The sequence below is a fragment of the Ambystoma mexicanum genome, unplaced genomic scaffold (assembly GCF_040938575.1).
Source record: "Ambystoma mexicanum isolate Mex_15411 unplaced genomic scaffold, UKY_AmexF1_1 Mex_scaf141, whole genome shotgun sequence".
NCBI classification, from domain to species: Eukaryota; Metazoa; Chordata; class Amphibia; order Caudata; family Ambystomatidae; genus Ambystoma; species Ambystoma mexicanum.
Window position 1 is genome coordinate 1 of NW_027182371.1, and position 14401 is coordinate 14401.

General features: G+C 53.4%; 4 non-coding genes across 4 annotated transcripts; all 4 read left to right on the plus strand.

The window, feature by feature from the left end:
* The first annotated feature begins 1339 nt into the window (after nt 1-1339).
* On the plus strand, nt 1340-1458 carry LOC138553871 (5S ribosomal RNA). The gene has a single exon (XR_011297174.1). It is a non-coding gene; the product is annotated as a 5S ribosomal RNA (ribosomal RNA).
* Nucleotides 1459-5551: 4093 nt separating this feature from the next.
* Nucleotides 5552-5670, plus strand: LOC138553914 (5S ribosomal RNA). Its single transcript, XR_011297217.1, has one exon. It is a non-coding gene; the product is annotated as a 5S ribosomal RNA (ribosomal RNA).
* A 4093-nt stretch (nt 5671-9763) lies between these two features.
* LOC138553925 (5S ribosomal RNA) lies at nt 9764-9882 on the plus strand. Its single transcript, XR_011297228.1, has one exon. It is a non-coding gene; the product is annotated as a 5S ribosomal RNA (ribosomal RNA).
* A 4088-nt stretch (nt 9883-13970) lies between these two features.
* On the plus strand, nt 13971-14089 carry LOC138553936 (5S ribosomal RNA). Its single transcript, XR_011297239.1, has one exon. It is a non-coding gene; the product is annotated as a 5S ribosomal RNA (ribosomal RNA).
* Nucleotides 14090-14401: the final 312 nt, after the last annotated feature.

Here is a 14401-nt window from a genome sequence, read left to right on the forward strand (position 1 = left end):
TGCCTTCCAAAGAGTCGAGGGAATAGAAGCAGGAAAATTGTGTGTGTGTTTATTTCTTCTTTTTTAGAGATTCTTTCTATTTTTGTAAGGAACTGACGACTGGGTGAGTGCTAGTGTGGCTTGAGGTGAATTTACGGGCAGCTTCTTTGCAAACTTTTGCCAAACCAACTTGGAGCAGCACTGGGGTAGAGAGTCAGCCTTCCGCTGATGCCTGCCTAGGCGTGGCTGGGCTGGGGGCCTCAGCTGCTGTTACTGGCCCTGCTTCTTTCCTGGTCTTGTAGGCCGCCAGCCAGAGAAGGTAAGGGCTTCAACCAACATCGCCCTCTGCCTTCCAAAGAGTCGAGGAGACCGCAGCAGGAAAATTGTGTGTGTGTTTATTTCTTCTTTTTTTAGAGGTGCTTTCTATTTTTGTAAGGAACCGACGCCTGGGTGAGTGCTAGTGTGGCGTGAGTTACATTTACAGGCATCTTCTTTGCAAAATTTTGCCAAACCAACTTGGACCAGCACTGGGGTAGAGAGTCAGCCTTCAGCTGATGGCTGCCTGGGCTGGGCTGGGCTGGTCTGGGGGCCTCAGCTGCTGTTACTGGGCATGCTTCTTTCCTGGACTTGTAGGCCACCAGCCGGAGAAGGTAAGGGCCTCAACCAACATCGCCCTCTGCCTTTCAAAGAGTCGAGGAGACCCCAGCAGGAAAATTGTGTGTGTGTTTATTTCTTCTTTTTTAGAGGTGCTTTCTATTTTTGTAAGGAACCGACGCCTGGGTGAGTGCTAGTGTGGCGTGAGTTAAATTTACAGGCATCTTCTTTGCAAACTTTTGCCAAACCAATTTGGGGCAGCAGTGGGGTAGAGAGTCAGCCTTAAGCTGATGCCTGCCTGGGCTGGGCTGGGGGCCTCAGCTGCTGTTACTGGGCCTGCTTCTTTCCTGGACTTGTAGGCCGCCAGCCCGAGAAGGTAAGGCCTCAACCAACATCGCCCTCTGCCTTCCAAAGAGTCGAGGAGACCCCAGCAGGAAAATTGTGTGTGTGTTTATTTCCATCTTTCTTTCCGAGTTTTTTTTTAAAGTTTTGTAAGGAACGGATGCTTGGGTGAGTGAGTGCAAGTGTGGCTTGGCCTGAATTTACAGACACTTTCTTTGCAAACATGAGTAGGCAAGTGGGTATTTCAAAAGTGGGTGCATGGAGCCGCTCGTTGCTTTTCCAAGCTGGCAGCTGTGGCTCCTGAGCTTGAGGCAAAAAGAAGGGCAGAAGCACACTGCAGAGGACAGCGTTCAGCCTTGCAAGAGGGCAGTGGACGTCGGAGGAGCCGACACAGCACAAGAGGCTCGGAATCGGCGCACTCTTCGCCTACGGCCATACCACCCTGAATGCGCCCGATCTCGTCCGATCTCGGAAGCTAAGCAGGGTCGGGCCTGGTTAGTACTTGGATGGGAGACCGCCTGGGAATACCAGGTGCTGTAGGCATTTTGCTACTCTGTGCCCGATAGGCGGCGTTCGTCTTCCCCGTCTTGAACTACATTTTTCCTCCATTCCGCTTTTAATTTTAACAAACACGGCGCGTGAAAAAGGCACAGGGGCAGACAGCAGCCCTCGCTCCAATGCAGAGCCCCGTCAGAGGCGGACACGTTGTCGCCAAACTAACTTGGAGCAGCAGGAGACTGAAGCCAGGGCAGCAGCTCGCCGCCTCGGGTGGGTGGATGCAGCCAGAAAGGGCCACTCGTGTCCCTGGCAAAGCACCTCCAGCGTCTCCCCGTTTTCTCTCCAGTGGACGCGCAAGGCCCCCTACAGCTAGGGGAGGCAAGTGGATGGGCCTCATCTGCATATGTGGGCTCTAGAGGAAGAGTGCACCCTGGGAGACAAGGGGACACTTGGAGCGGGAAGTGCTCACGGGGGAGAAGTGCCTACAAGAGGCAGGAAGGGAGGGAGGCCACATCATGCCTCTCCATAGCCAGGCCTCTGGATGATGGGGCAGAAGCGGCCGTCACCCTAAGCTTCCTAGAAGTCCCAGCTGGGCCCCATGCTACCTAATATCTCGCCTGATCGAGCCTGGTCGAGCACTGGTCGAGCCTTCAGCCAAGGGACACAGGAGCCAAGGGGTCTGGCCTCGAGCCTTCAACCGAGGGACCCAGGAGCCCAGGGTCTGGCCTCAGTGCTTCCCAAGTCGGCCTTCAGCTGAAGCCTGCCTGGGCTGGGAGCCTCAGCTGCTGTTCCTGGGTGTGCTTCTTTCCTGCATGTGAAGGCCACCAGCGGCGAAGGTTGCCCTCCGCCTTCCAAGGAGTCGAGGGGATAGAAGCAGGAAAATTGTGTGTGTGTTTATTTCTTCTTTTTTAGAGATTCTTTCTATTTTTGTAAGGAACTGACGCCTGGGTGAGTGCTAGTGTGGCTTGAGGTGAATTTACGGGCAGCTTCTTTGCAAACTTTTGCCAAACCAACTTGGAGCAGCACTGGGGTAGAGAGTCAGCATTCCGCTGATGCCTGCCTAGGCGTGGCTGGGCTGGGGGCCTCAGCTGCTGTTACTGGGCCTGCTTCTTTCCTGGTCTTGTAGGCCGCCAGCCAGAGAAGGTAAGGGCTTCAACCAACATCGCCCTCTGCCTTCCAAAGAGTCGAGGAGACCGCAGCAGGAAAATTGTGTGTGTGTTTATTTCTTCTTTTTTAGAGGTGCTTTCTATTTTTGTAAGGAACCGACGCCTGGGTGAGTGCTAGTGTGGCGTGAGTTAAATTTACAGGCATCTTCTTTGCAAACTTTTGCCAAACCAATTTGGGGCAGCAGTGGGGTAGAGAGTCAGCCTTAAGCTGATGCCTGCCTAGGCGTGGCTGGGCTGGGGGCCTCAGCTGCTGTTACTGGGCCTGCTTCTTTCCTGGTCTTGTAGGCCGCCAGCCAGAGAAGGTAAGGGCTTCAACCAACATCGCCCTCTGCCTTCCAAAGAGTCGAGGAGACCGCAGCAGGAAAATTGTGTGTGTGTTTATTTCTTCTTTTTTTAGAGGTGCTTTCTATTTTTGTAAGGAACCGACGCCTGGGTGAGTGCTAGTGTGGCGTGAGTTACATTTACAGGCATCTTCTTTGCAAAATTTTGCCAAACCAACTTGGACCAGCACTGGGGTAGAGAGTCAGCCTTCAGCTGATGGCTGCCTGGGCTGGGCTGGGCTGGTCTGGGGGCCTCAGCTGCTGTTACTGGGCATGCTTCTTTCCTGGACTTGTAGGCCACCAGCCGGAGAAGGTAAGGGCCTCAACCAACATCGCCCTCTGCCTTTCAAAGAGTCGAGGAGACCCCAGCAGGAAAATTGTGTGTGTGTTTATTTCTTCTTTTTTAGAGGTGCTTTCTATTTTTGTAAGGAACCGACGCCTGGGTGAGTGCTAGTGTGGCGTGAGTTAAATTTACAGGCATCTTCTTTGCAAACTTTTGCCAAACCAATTTGGGGCAGCAGTGGGGTAGAGAGTCAGCCTTAAGCTGATGCCTGCCTGGGCTGGGCTGGGCTGGGGGCCTCAGCTGCTGTTACTGGGCCTGCTTCTTTCCTGGACTTGTAGGCCGCCAGCCCGAGAAGGTAAGGCCTCAACCAACATCGCCCTCTGCCTTCCAAAGAGTCGAGGGGATAGAAGCAGGAAAATTGTGTGTGTGTTTATTTCTTCTTTTTTAGAGATTCTTTCTATTTTTGTAAGGAACTGACGACTGGGTGAGTGCTAGTGTGGCTTGAGGTGAATTTACGGGCAGCTTCTTTGCAAACTTTTGCCAAACCAACTTGGAGCAGCACTGGGGTAGAGAGTCAGCCTTCCGCTGATGCCTGCCTAGGCGTGGCTGGGCTGGGGGCCTCAGCTGCTGTTACTGGGCCTGCTTCTTTCCTGGTCTTGTAGGCCGCCAGCCAGAGAAGGTAAGGGCTTCAACCAACATCGCCCTCTGCCTTCCAAAGAGTCGAGGAGACCGCAGCAGGAAAATTGTGTGTGTGTTTATTTCTTCTTTTTTAGAGGTGCTTTCTATTTTTGTAAGGAACCGACGCCTGGGTGAGTGCTAGTGTGGCGTGAGTTAAATTTACAGGCATCTTCTTTGCAAACTTTTGCCAAACCAATTTGGGGCAGCAGTGGGGTAGAGAGTCAGCCTTAAGCTGATGCCTGCCTGGGCTGGGCTGGGCTGGGGGCCTCAGCTGCTGTTACTGGGCCTGCTTCTTTCCTGGACTTGTAGGCCGCCAGCCCGAGAAGGTAAGGCCTCAACCAACATCGCCCTCTGCCTTCCAAAGAGTCGAGGGAATAGAAGCAGGAAAATTGTGTGTGTGTTTATTTCTTCTTTTTTAGAGATTCTTTCTATTTTTGTAAGGAACTGACGACTGGGTGAGTGCTAGTGTGGCTTGAGGTGAATTTACGGGCAGCTTCTTTGCAAACTTTTGCCAAACCAACTTGGAGCAGCACTGGGGTAGAGAGTCAGCCTTCCGCTGATGCCTGCCTAGGCGTGGCTGGGCTGGGGGCCTCAGCTGCTGTTACTGGCCCTGCTTCTTTCCTGGTCTTGTAGGCCGCCAGCCAGAGAAGGTAAGGGCTTCAACCAACATCGCCCTCTGCCTTCCAAAGAGTCGAGGAGACCGCAGCAGGAAAATTGTGTGTGTGTTTATTTCTTCTTTTTTTAGAGGTGCTTTCTATTTTTGTAAGGAACCGACGCCTGGGTGAGTGCTAGTGTGGCGTGAGTTACATTTACAGGCATCTTCTTTGCAAAATTTTGCCAAACCAACTTGGACCAGCACTGGGGTAGAGAGTCAGCCTTCAGCTGATGGCTGCCTGGGCTGGGCTGGGCTGGTCTGGGGGCCTCAGCTGCTGTTACTGGGCATGCTTCTTTCCTGGACTTGTAGGCCACCAGCCGGAGAAGGTAAGGGCCTCAACCAACATCGCCCTCTGCCTTTCAAAGAGTCGAGGAGACCCCAGCAGGAAAATTGTGTGTGTGTTTATTTCTTCTTTTTTAGAGGTGCTTTCTATTTTTGTAAGGAACCGACGCCTGGGTGAGTGCTAGTGTGGCGTGAGTTAAATTTACAGGCATCTTCTTTGCAAACTTTTGCCAAACCAATTTGGGGCAGCAGTGGGGTAGAGAGTCAGCCTTAAGCTGATGCCTGCCTGGGCTGGGCTGGGGGCCTCAGCTGCTGTTACTGGGCCTGCTTCTTTCCTGGACTTGTAGGCCGCCAGCCCGAGAAGGTAAGGCCTCAACCAACATCGCCCTCTGCCTTCCAAAGAGTCGAGGAGACCCCAGCAGGAAAATTGTGTGTGTGTTTATTTCCATCTTTCTTTCCGAGTTTTTTTTTAAAGTTTTGTAAGGAACGGATGCTTGGGTGAGTGAGTGCAAGTGTGGCTTGGCCTGAATTTACAGACACTTTCTTTGCAAACATGAGTAGGCAAGTGGGTATTTCAAAAGTGGGTGCATGGAGCCGCTCGTTGCTTTTCCAAGCTGGCAGCTGTGGCTCCTGAGCTTGAGGCAAAAAGAAGGGCAGAAGCACACTGCAGAGGACAGCGTTCAGCCTTGCAAGAGGGCAGTGGACGTCGGAGGAGCCGACACAGCACAAGAGGCTCGGAATCGGCGCACTCTTCGCCTACGGCCATACCACCCTGAATGCGCCCGATCTCGTCCGATCTCGGAAGCTAAGCAGGGTCGGGCCTGGTTAGTACTTGGATGGGAGACCGCCTGGGAATACCAGGTGCTGTAGGCATTTTGCTACTCTGTGCCCGATAGGCGGCGTTCGTCTTCCCCGTCTTGAACTACATTTTTCCTCCATTCCGCTTTTAATTTTAACAAACACGGCGCGTGAAAAAGGCACAGGGGCAGACAGCAGCCCTCGCTCCAATGCAGAGCCCCGTCAGAGGCGGACACGTTGTCGCCAAACTAACTTGGAGCAGCAGGAGACTGAAGCCAGGGCAGCAGCTCGCCGCCTCGGGTGGGTGGATGCAGCCAGAAAGGGCCACTCGTGTCCCTGGCAAAGCACCTCCAGCGTCTCCCCGTTTTCTCTCCAGTGGACGCGCAAGGCCCCCTACAGCTAGGGGAGGCAAGTGGATGGGCCTCATCTGCATATGTGGGCTCTAGAGGAAGAGTGCACCCTGGGAGACAAGGGGACACTTGGAGCGGGAAGTGCTCACGGGGGAGAAGTGCCTACAAGAGGCAGGAAGGGAGGGAGGCCACATCATGCCTCTCCATAGCCAGGCCTCTGGATGATGGGGCAGAAGCGGCCGTCACCCTAAGCTTCCTAGAAGTCCCAGCTGGGCCCCATGCTACCTAATATCTCGCCTGATCGAGCCTGGTCGAGCACTGGTCGAGCCTTCAGCCAAGGGACACAGGAGCCAAGGGGTCTGGCCTCGAGCCTTCAACCGAGGGACCCAGGAGCCCAGGGTCTGGCCTCAGTGCTTCCCAAGTCGGCCTTCAGCTGAAGCCTGCCTGGGCTGGGAGCCTCAGCTGCTGTTCCTGGGTGTGCTTCTTTCCTGCATGTGAAGGCCACCAGCGGCGAAGGTTGCCCTCCGCCTTCCAAGGAGTCGAGGGGATAGAAGCAGGAAAATTGTGTGTGTGTTTATTTCTTCTTTTTTAGAGATTCTTTCTATTTTTGTAAGGAACTGACGCCTGGGTGAGTGCTAGTGTGGCTTGAGGTGAATTTACGGGCAGCTTCTTTGCAAACTTTTGCCAAACCAACTTGGAGCAGCACTGGGATAGAGAGTCAGCCTTCCGCTGATGCCTGCCTAGGCGTGGCTGGGCTGGGGGCCTCAGCTGCTGTTACTGGGCCTGCTTCTTTCCTGGTCTTGTAGGCCGCCAGCCAGAGAAGGTAAGGGCTTCAACCAACATCGCCCTCTGCCTTCCAAAGAGTCGAGGAGACCGCAGCAGGAAAATTGTGTGTGTGTTTATTTCTTCTTTTTTAGAGGTGCTTTCTATTTTTGTAAGGAACCGACGCCTGGGTGAGTGCTAGTGTGGCGTGAGTTAAATTTACAGGCATCTTCTTTGCAAACTTTTGCCAAACCAATTTGGGGCAGCAGTGGGGTAGAGAGTCAGCCTTAAGCTGATGCCTGCCTAGGCGTGGCTGGGCTGGGGGCCTCAGCTGCTGTTACTGGGCCTGCTTCTTTCCTGGTCTTGTAGGCCGCCAGCCAGAGAAGGTAAGGGCTTCAACCAACATCGCCCTCTGCCTTCCAAAGAGTCGAGGAGACCGCAGCAGGAAAATTGTGTGTGTGTTTATTTCTTCTTTTTTTAGAGGTGCTTTCTATTTTTGTAAGGAACCGACGCCTGGGTGAGTGCTAGTGTGGCGTGAGTTACATTTACAGGCATCTTCTTTGCAAAATTTTGCCAAACCAACTTGGACCAGCACTGGGGTAGAGAGTCAGCCTTCAGCTGATGGCTGCCTGGGCTGGGCTGGGCTGGTCTGGGGGCCTCAGCTGCTGTTACTGGGCATGCTTCTTTCCTGGACTTGTAGGCCACCAGCCGGAGAAGGTAAGGGCCTCAACCAACATCGCCCTCTGCCTTTCAAAGAGTCGAGGAGACCCCAGCAGGAAAATTGTGTGTGTGTTTATTTCTTCTTTTTTAGAGGTGCTTTCTATTTTTGTAAGGAACCGACGCCTGGGTGAGTGCTAGTGTGGCGTGAGTTAAATTTACAGGCATCTTCTTTGCAAACTTTTGCCAAACCAATTTGGGGCAGCAGTGGGGTAGAGAGTCAGCCTTAAGCTGATGCCTGCCTGGGCTGGGCTGGGCTGGGGGCCTCAGCTGCTGTTACTGGGCCTGCTTCTTTCCTGGACTTGTAGGCCGCCAGCCCGAGAAGGTAAGGCCTCAACCAACATCGCCCTCTGCCTTCCAAAGAGTCGAGGGGATAGAAGCAGGAAAATTGTGTGTGTGTTTATTTCTTCTTTTTTAGAGATTCTTTCTATTTTTGTAAGGAACTGACGACTGGGTGAGTGCTAGTGTGGCTTGAGGTGAATTTACGGGCAGCTTCTTTGCAAACTTTTGCCAAACCAACTTGGAGCAGCACTGGGGTAGAGAGTCAGCCTTCCGCTGATGCCTGCCTAGGCGTGGCTGGGCTGGGGGCCTCAGCTGCTGTTACTGGGCCTGCTTCTTTCCTGGTCTTGTAGGCCGCCAGCCAGAGAAGGTAAGGGCTTCAACCAACATCGCCCTCTGCCTTCCAAAGAGTCGAGGAGACCGCAGCAGGAAAATTGTGTGTGTGTTTATTTCTTCTTTTTTAGAGGTGCTTTCTATTTTTGTAAGGAACCGACGCCTGGGTGAGTGCTAGTGTGGCGTGAGTTAAATTTACAGGCATCTTCTTTGCAAACTTTTGCCAAACCAATTTGGGGCAGCAGTGGGGTAGAGAGTCAGCCTTAAGCTGATGCCTGCCTGGGCTGGGCTGGGCTGGGGGCCTCAGCTGCTGTTACTGGGCCTGCTTCTTTCCTGGACTTGTAGGCCGCCAGCCCGAGAAGGTAAGGCCTCAACCAACATCGCCCTCTGCCTTCCAAAGAGTCGAGGGAATAGAAGCAGGAAAATTGTGTGTGTGTTTATTTCTTCTTTTTTAGAGATTCTTTCTATTTTTGTAAGGAACTGACGACTGGGTGAGTGCTAGTGTGGCTTGAGGTGAATTTACGGGCAGCTTCTTTGCAAACTTTTGCCAAACCAACTTGGAGCAGCACTGGGGTAGAGAGTCAGCCTTCCGCTGATGCCTGCCTAGGCGTGGCTGGGCTGGGGGCCTCAGCTGCTGTTACTGGCCCTGCTTCTTTCCTGGTCTTGTAGGCCGCCAGCCAGAGAAGGTAAGGGCTTCAACCAACATCGCCCTCTGCCTTCCAAAGAGTCGAGGAGACCGCAGCAGGAAAATTGTGTGTGTGTTTATTTCTTCTTTTTTTAGAGGTGCTTTCTATTTTTGTAAGGAACCGACGCCTGGGTGAGTGCTAGTGTGGCGTGAGTTACATTTACAGGCATCTTCTTTGCAAAATTTTGCCAAACCAACTTGGACCAGCACTGGGGTAGAGAGTCAGCCTTCAGCTGATGGCTGCCTGGGCTGGGCTGGGCTGGTCTGGGGGCCTCAGCTGCTGTTACTGGGCATGCTTCTTTCCTGGACTTGTAGGCCACCAGCCGGAGAAGGTAAGGGCCTCAACCAACATCGCCCTCTGCCTTTCAAAGAGTCGAGGAGACCCCAGCAGGAAAATTGTGTGTGTGTTTATTTCTTCTTTTTTAGAGGTGCTTTCTATTTTTGTAAGGAACCGACGCCTGGGTGAGTGCTAGTGTGGCGTGAGTTAAATTTACAGGCATCTTCTTTGCAAACTTTTGCCAAACCAATTTGGGGCAGCAGTGGGGTAGAGAGTCAGCCTTAAGCTGATGCCTGCCTGGGCTGGGCTGGGGGCCTCAGCTGCTGTTACTGGGCCTGCTTCTTTCCTGGACTTGTAGGCCGCCAGCCCGAGAAGGTAAGGCCTCAACCAACATCGCCCTCTGCCTTCCAAAGAGTCGAGGAGACCCCAGCAGGAAAATTGTGTGTGTGTTTATTTCCATCTTTCTTTCCGAGTTTTTTTTTAAAGTTTTGTAAGGAACGGATGCTTGGGTGAGTGAGTGCAAGTGTGGCTTGGCCTGAATTTACAGACACTTTCTTTGCAAACATGAGTAGGCAAGTGGGTATTTCAAAAGTGGGTGCATGGAGCCGCTCGTTGCTTTTCCAAGCTGGCAGCTGTGGCTCCTGAGCTTGAGGCAAAAAGAAGGGCAGAAGCACACTGCAGAGGACAGCGTTCAGCCTTGCAAGAGGGCAGTGGACGTCGGAGGAGCCGACACAGCACAAGAGGCTCGGAATCGGCGCACTCTTCGCCTACGGCCATACCACCCTGAATGCGCCCGATCTCGTCCGATCTCGGAAGCTAAGCAGGGTCGGGCCTGGTTAGTACTTGGATGGGAGACCGCCTGGGAATACCAGGTGCTGTAGGCATTTTGCTACTCTGTGCCCGATAGGCGGCGTTCGTCTTCCCCGTCTTGAACTACATTTTTCCTCCATTCCGCTTTTAATTTTAACAAACACGGCGCGTGAAAAAGGCACAGGGGCAGACAGCAGCCCTCGCTCCAATGCAGAGCCCCGTCAGAGGCGGACACGTTGTCGCCAAACTAACTTGGAGCAGCAGGAGACTGAAGCCAGGGCAGCAGCTCGCCGCCTCGGGTGGGTGGATGCAGCCAGAAAGGGCCACTCGTGTCCCTGGCAAAGCACCTCCAGCGTCTCCCCGTTTTCTCTCCAGTGGACGCGCAAGGCCCCCTACAGCTAGGGGAGGCAAGTGGATGGGCCTCATCTGCATATGTGGGCTCTAGAGGAAGAGTGCACCCTGGGAGACAAGGGGACACCTGGAGCGGGAAGTGCTCACGGGGGAGAAGTGCCTACAAGAGGCAGGAAGGGAGGGAGGCCACATCATGCCTCTCCATAGCCAGGCCTCTGGATGATGGGGCAGAAGCGGCCGTCACCCTAAGCTTCCTAGAAGTCCCAGCTGGGCCCCATGCTACCTAATATCTCGCCTGATCGAGCCTGGTCGAGCACTGGTCGAGCCTTCAGCCAAGGGACACAGGAGCCAAGGGGTCTGGCCTCGAGCCTTCAACCGAGGGACCCAGGAGCCCAGGGTCTGGCCTCAGTGCTTCCCAAGTCGGCCTTCAGCTGAAGCCTGCCTGGGCTGGGAGCCTCAGCTGCTGTTCCTGGGTGTGCTTCTTTCCTGCATGTGAAGGCCACCAGCGGCGAAGGTTGCCCTCCGCCTTCCAAGGAGTCGAGGGGATAGAAGCAGGAAAATTGTGTGTGTGTTTATTTCTTCTTTTTTAGAGATTCTTTCTATTTTTGTAAGGAACTGACGCCTGGGTGAGTGCTAGTGTGGCTTGAGGTGAATTTACGGGCAGCTTCTTTGCAAACTTTTGCCAAACCAACTTGGAGCAGCACTGGGGTAGAGAGTCAGCCTTCCGCTGATGCCTGCCTAGGCGTGGCTGGGCTGGGGGCCTCAGCTGCTGTTACTGGGCCTGCTTCTTTCCTGGTCTTGTAGGCCGCCAGCCAGAGAAGGTAAGGGCTTCAACCAACATCGCCCTCTGCCTTCCAAAGAGTCGAGGAGACCGCAGCAGGAAAATTGTGTGTGTGTTTATTTCTTCTTTTTTAGAGGTGCTTTCTATTTTTGTAAGGAACCGACGCCTGGGTGAGTGCTAGTGTGGCGTGAGTTAAATTTACAGGCATCTTCTTTGCAAACTTTTGCCAAACCAATTTGGGGCAGCAGTGGGGTAGAGAGTCAGCCTTAAGCTGATGCCTGCCTAGGCGTGGCTGGGCTGGGGGCCTCAGCTGCTGTTACTGGGCCTGCTTCTTTCCTGGTCTTGTAGGCCGCCAGCCAGAGAAGGTAAGGGCTTCAACCAACATCGCCCTCTGCCTTCCAAAGAGTCGAGGAGACCGCAGCAGGAAAATTGTGTGTGTGTTTATTTCTTCTTTTTTTAGAGGTGCTTTCTATTTTTGTAAGGAACCGACGCCTGGGTGAGTGCTAGTGTGGCGTGAGTTACATTTACAGGCATCTTCTTTGCAAAATTTTGCCAAACCAACTTGGACCAGCACTGGGGTAGAGAGTCAGCCTTCAGCTGATGGCTGCCTGGGCTGGGCTGGGCTGGTCTGGGGGCCTCAGCTGCTGTTACTGGGCATGCTTCTTTCCTGGACTTGTAGGCCACCAGCCGGAGAAGGTAAGGGCCTCAACCAACATCGCCCTCTGCCTTTCAAAGAGTCGAGGAGACCCCAGCAGGAAAATTGTGTGTGTGTTTATTTCTTCTTTTTTAGAGGTGCTTTCTATTTTTGTAAGGAACCGACGCCTGGGTGAGTGCTAGTGTGGCGTGAGTTAAATTTACAGGCATCTTCTTTGCAAACTTTTGCCAAACCAATTTGGGGCAGCAGTGGGGTAGAGAGTCAGCCTTAAGCTGATGCCTGCCTGGGCTGGGCTGGGCTGGGGGCCTCAGCTGCTGTTACTGGGCCTGCTTCTTTCCTGGACTTGTAGGCCGCCAGCCCGAGAAGGTAAGGCCTCAACCAACATCGCCCTCTGCCTTCCAAAGAGTCGAGGGGATAGAAGCAGGAAAATTGTGTGTGTGTTTATTTCTTCTTTTTTAGAGATTCTTTCTATTTTTGTAAGGAACTGACGACTGGGTGAGTGCTAGTGTGGCTTGAGGTGAATTTACGGGCAGCTTCTTTGCAAACTTTTGCCAAACCAACTTGGAGCAGCACTGGGGTAGAGAGTCAGCCTTCCGCTGATGCCTGCCTAGGCGTGGCTGGGCTGGGGGCCTCAGCTGCTGTTACTGGGCCTGCTTCTTTCCTGGTCTTGTAGGCCGCCAGCCAGAGAAGGTAAGGGCTTCAACCAACATCGCCCTCTGCCTTCCAAAGAGTCGAGGAGACCGCAGCAGGAAAATTGTGTGTGTGTTTATTTCTTCTTTTTTAGAGGTGCTTTCTATTTTTGTAAGGAACCGACGCCTGGGTGAGTGCTAGTGTGGCGTGAGTTAAATTTACAGGCATCTTCTTTGCAAACTTTTGCCAAACCAATTTGGGGCAGCAGTGGGGTAGAGAGTCAGCCTTAAGCTGATGCCTGCCTGGGCTGGGCTGGGCTGGGGGCCTCAGCTGCTGTTACTGGGCCTGCTTCTTTCCTGGACTTGTAGGCCGCCAGCCCGAGAAGGTAAGGCCTCAACCAACATCGCCCTCTGCCTTCCAAAGAGTCGAGGGAATAGAAGCAGGAAAATTGTGTGTGTGTTTATTTCTTCTTTTTTAGAGATTCTTTCTATTTTTGTAAGGAACTGACGACTGGGTGAGTGCTAGTGTGGCTTGAGGTGAATTTACGGGCAGCTTCTTTGCAAACTTTTGCCAAACCAACTTGGAGCAGCACTGGGGTAGAGAGTCAGCCTTCCGCTGATGCCTGCCTAGGCGTGGCTGGGCTGGGGGCCTCAGCTGCTGTTACTGGCCCTGCTTCTTTCCTGGTCTTGTAGGCCGCCAGCCAGAGAAGGTAAGGGCTTCAACCAACATCGCCCTCTGCCTTCCAAAGAGTCGAGGAGACCGCAGCAGGAAAATTGTGTGTGTGTTTATTTCTTCTTTTTTTAGAGGTGCTTTCTATTTTTGTAAGGAACCGACGCCTGGGTGAGTGCTAGTGTGGCGTGAGTTACATTTACAGGCATCTTCTTTGCAAAATTTTGCCAAACCAACTTGGACCAGCACTGGGGTAGAGAGTCAGCCTTCAGCTGATGGCTGCCTGGGCTGGGCTGGTCTGGGGGCCTCAGCTGCTGTTACTGGGCATGCTTCTTTCCTGGACTTGTAGGCCACCAGCCGGAGAAGGTAAGGGCCTCAACCAACATCGCCCTCTGCCTTTCAAAGAGTCGAGGAGACCCCAGCAGGAAAATTGTGTGTGTGTTTATTTCTTCTTTTTTAGAGGTGCTTTCTATTTTTGTAAGGAACCGACGCCTGGGTGAGTGCTAGTGTGGCGTGAGTTAAATTTACAGGCATCTTCTTTGCAAACTTTTGCCAAACCAATTTGGGGCAGCAGTGGGGTAGAGAGTCAGCCTTAAGCTGATGCCTGCCTGGGCTGGGCTGGGGGCCTCAGCTGCTGTTACTGGGCCTGCTTCTTTCCTGGACTTGTAGGCCGCCAGCCCGAGAAGGTAAGGCCTCAACCAACATCGCCCTCTGCCTTCCAAAGAGTCGAGGAGACCCCAGCAGGAAAATTGTGTGTGTGTTTATTTCCATCTTTCTTTCCGAGTTTTTTTTTAAAGTTTTGTAAGGAACGGATGCTTGGGTGAGTGAGTGCAAGTGTGGCTTGGCCTGAATTTACAGACACTTTCTTTGCAAACATGAGTAGGCAAGTGGGTATTTCAAAAGTGGGTGCATGGAGCCGCTCGTTGCTTTTCCAAGCTGGCAGCTGTGGCTCCTGAGCTTGAGGCAAAAAGAAGGGCAGAAGCACACTGCAGAGGACAGCGTTCAGCCTTGCAAGAGGGCAGTGGACGTCGGAGGAGCCGACACAGCACAAGAGGCTCGGAATCGGCGCACTCTTCGCCTACGGCCATACCACCCTGAATGCGCCCGATCTCGTCCGATCTCGGAAGCTAAGCAGGGTCGGGCCTGGTTAGTACTTGGATGGGAGACCGCCTGGGAATACCAGGTGCTGTAGGCATTTTGCTACTCTGTGCCCGATAGGCGGCGTTCGTCTTCCCCGTCTTGAACTACATTTTTCCTCCATTCCGCTTTTAATTTTAACAAACACGGCGCGTGAAAAAGGCACAGGGGCAGACAGCAGCCCTCGCTCCAATGCAGAGCCCCGTCAGAGGCGGACACGTTGTCGCCAAACTAACTTGGAGCAGCAGGAGACTGAAGCCAGGGCAGCAGCTCGCCGCCTCGGGTGGGTGGATGCAGCCAGAAAGGGCCACTCGTGTCCCTGGCAAAGCACCTCCAGCGTCTCCCCGTTTTCTCTCCAGTGGACGCGCAA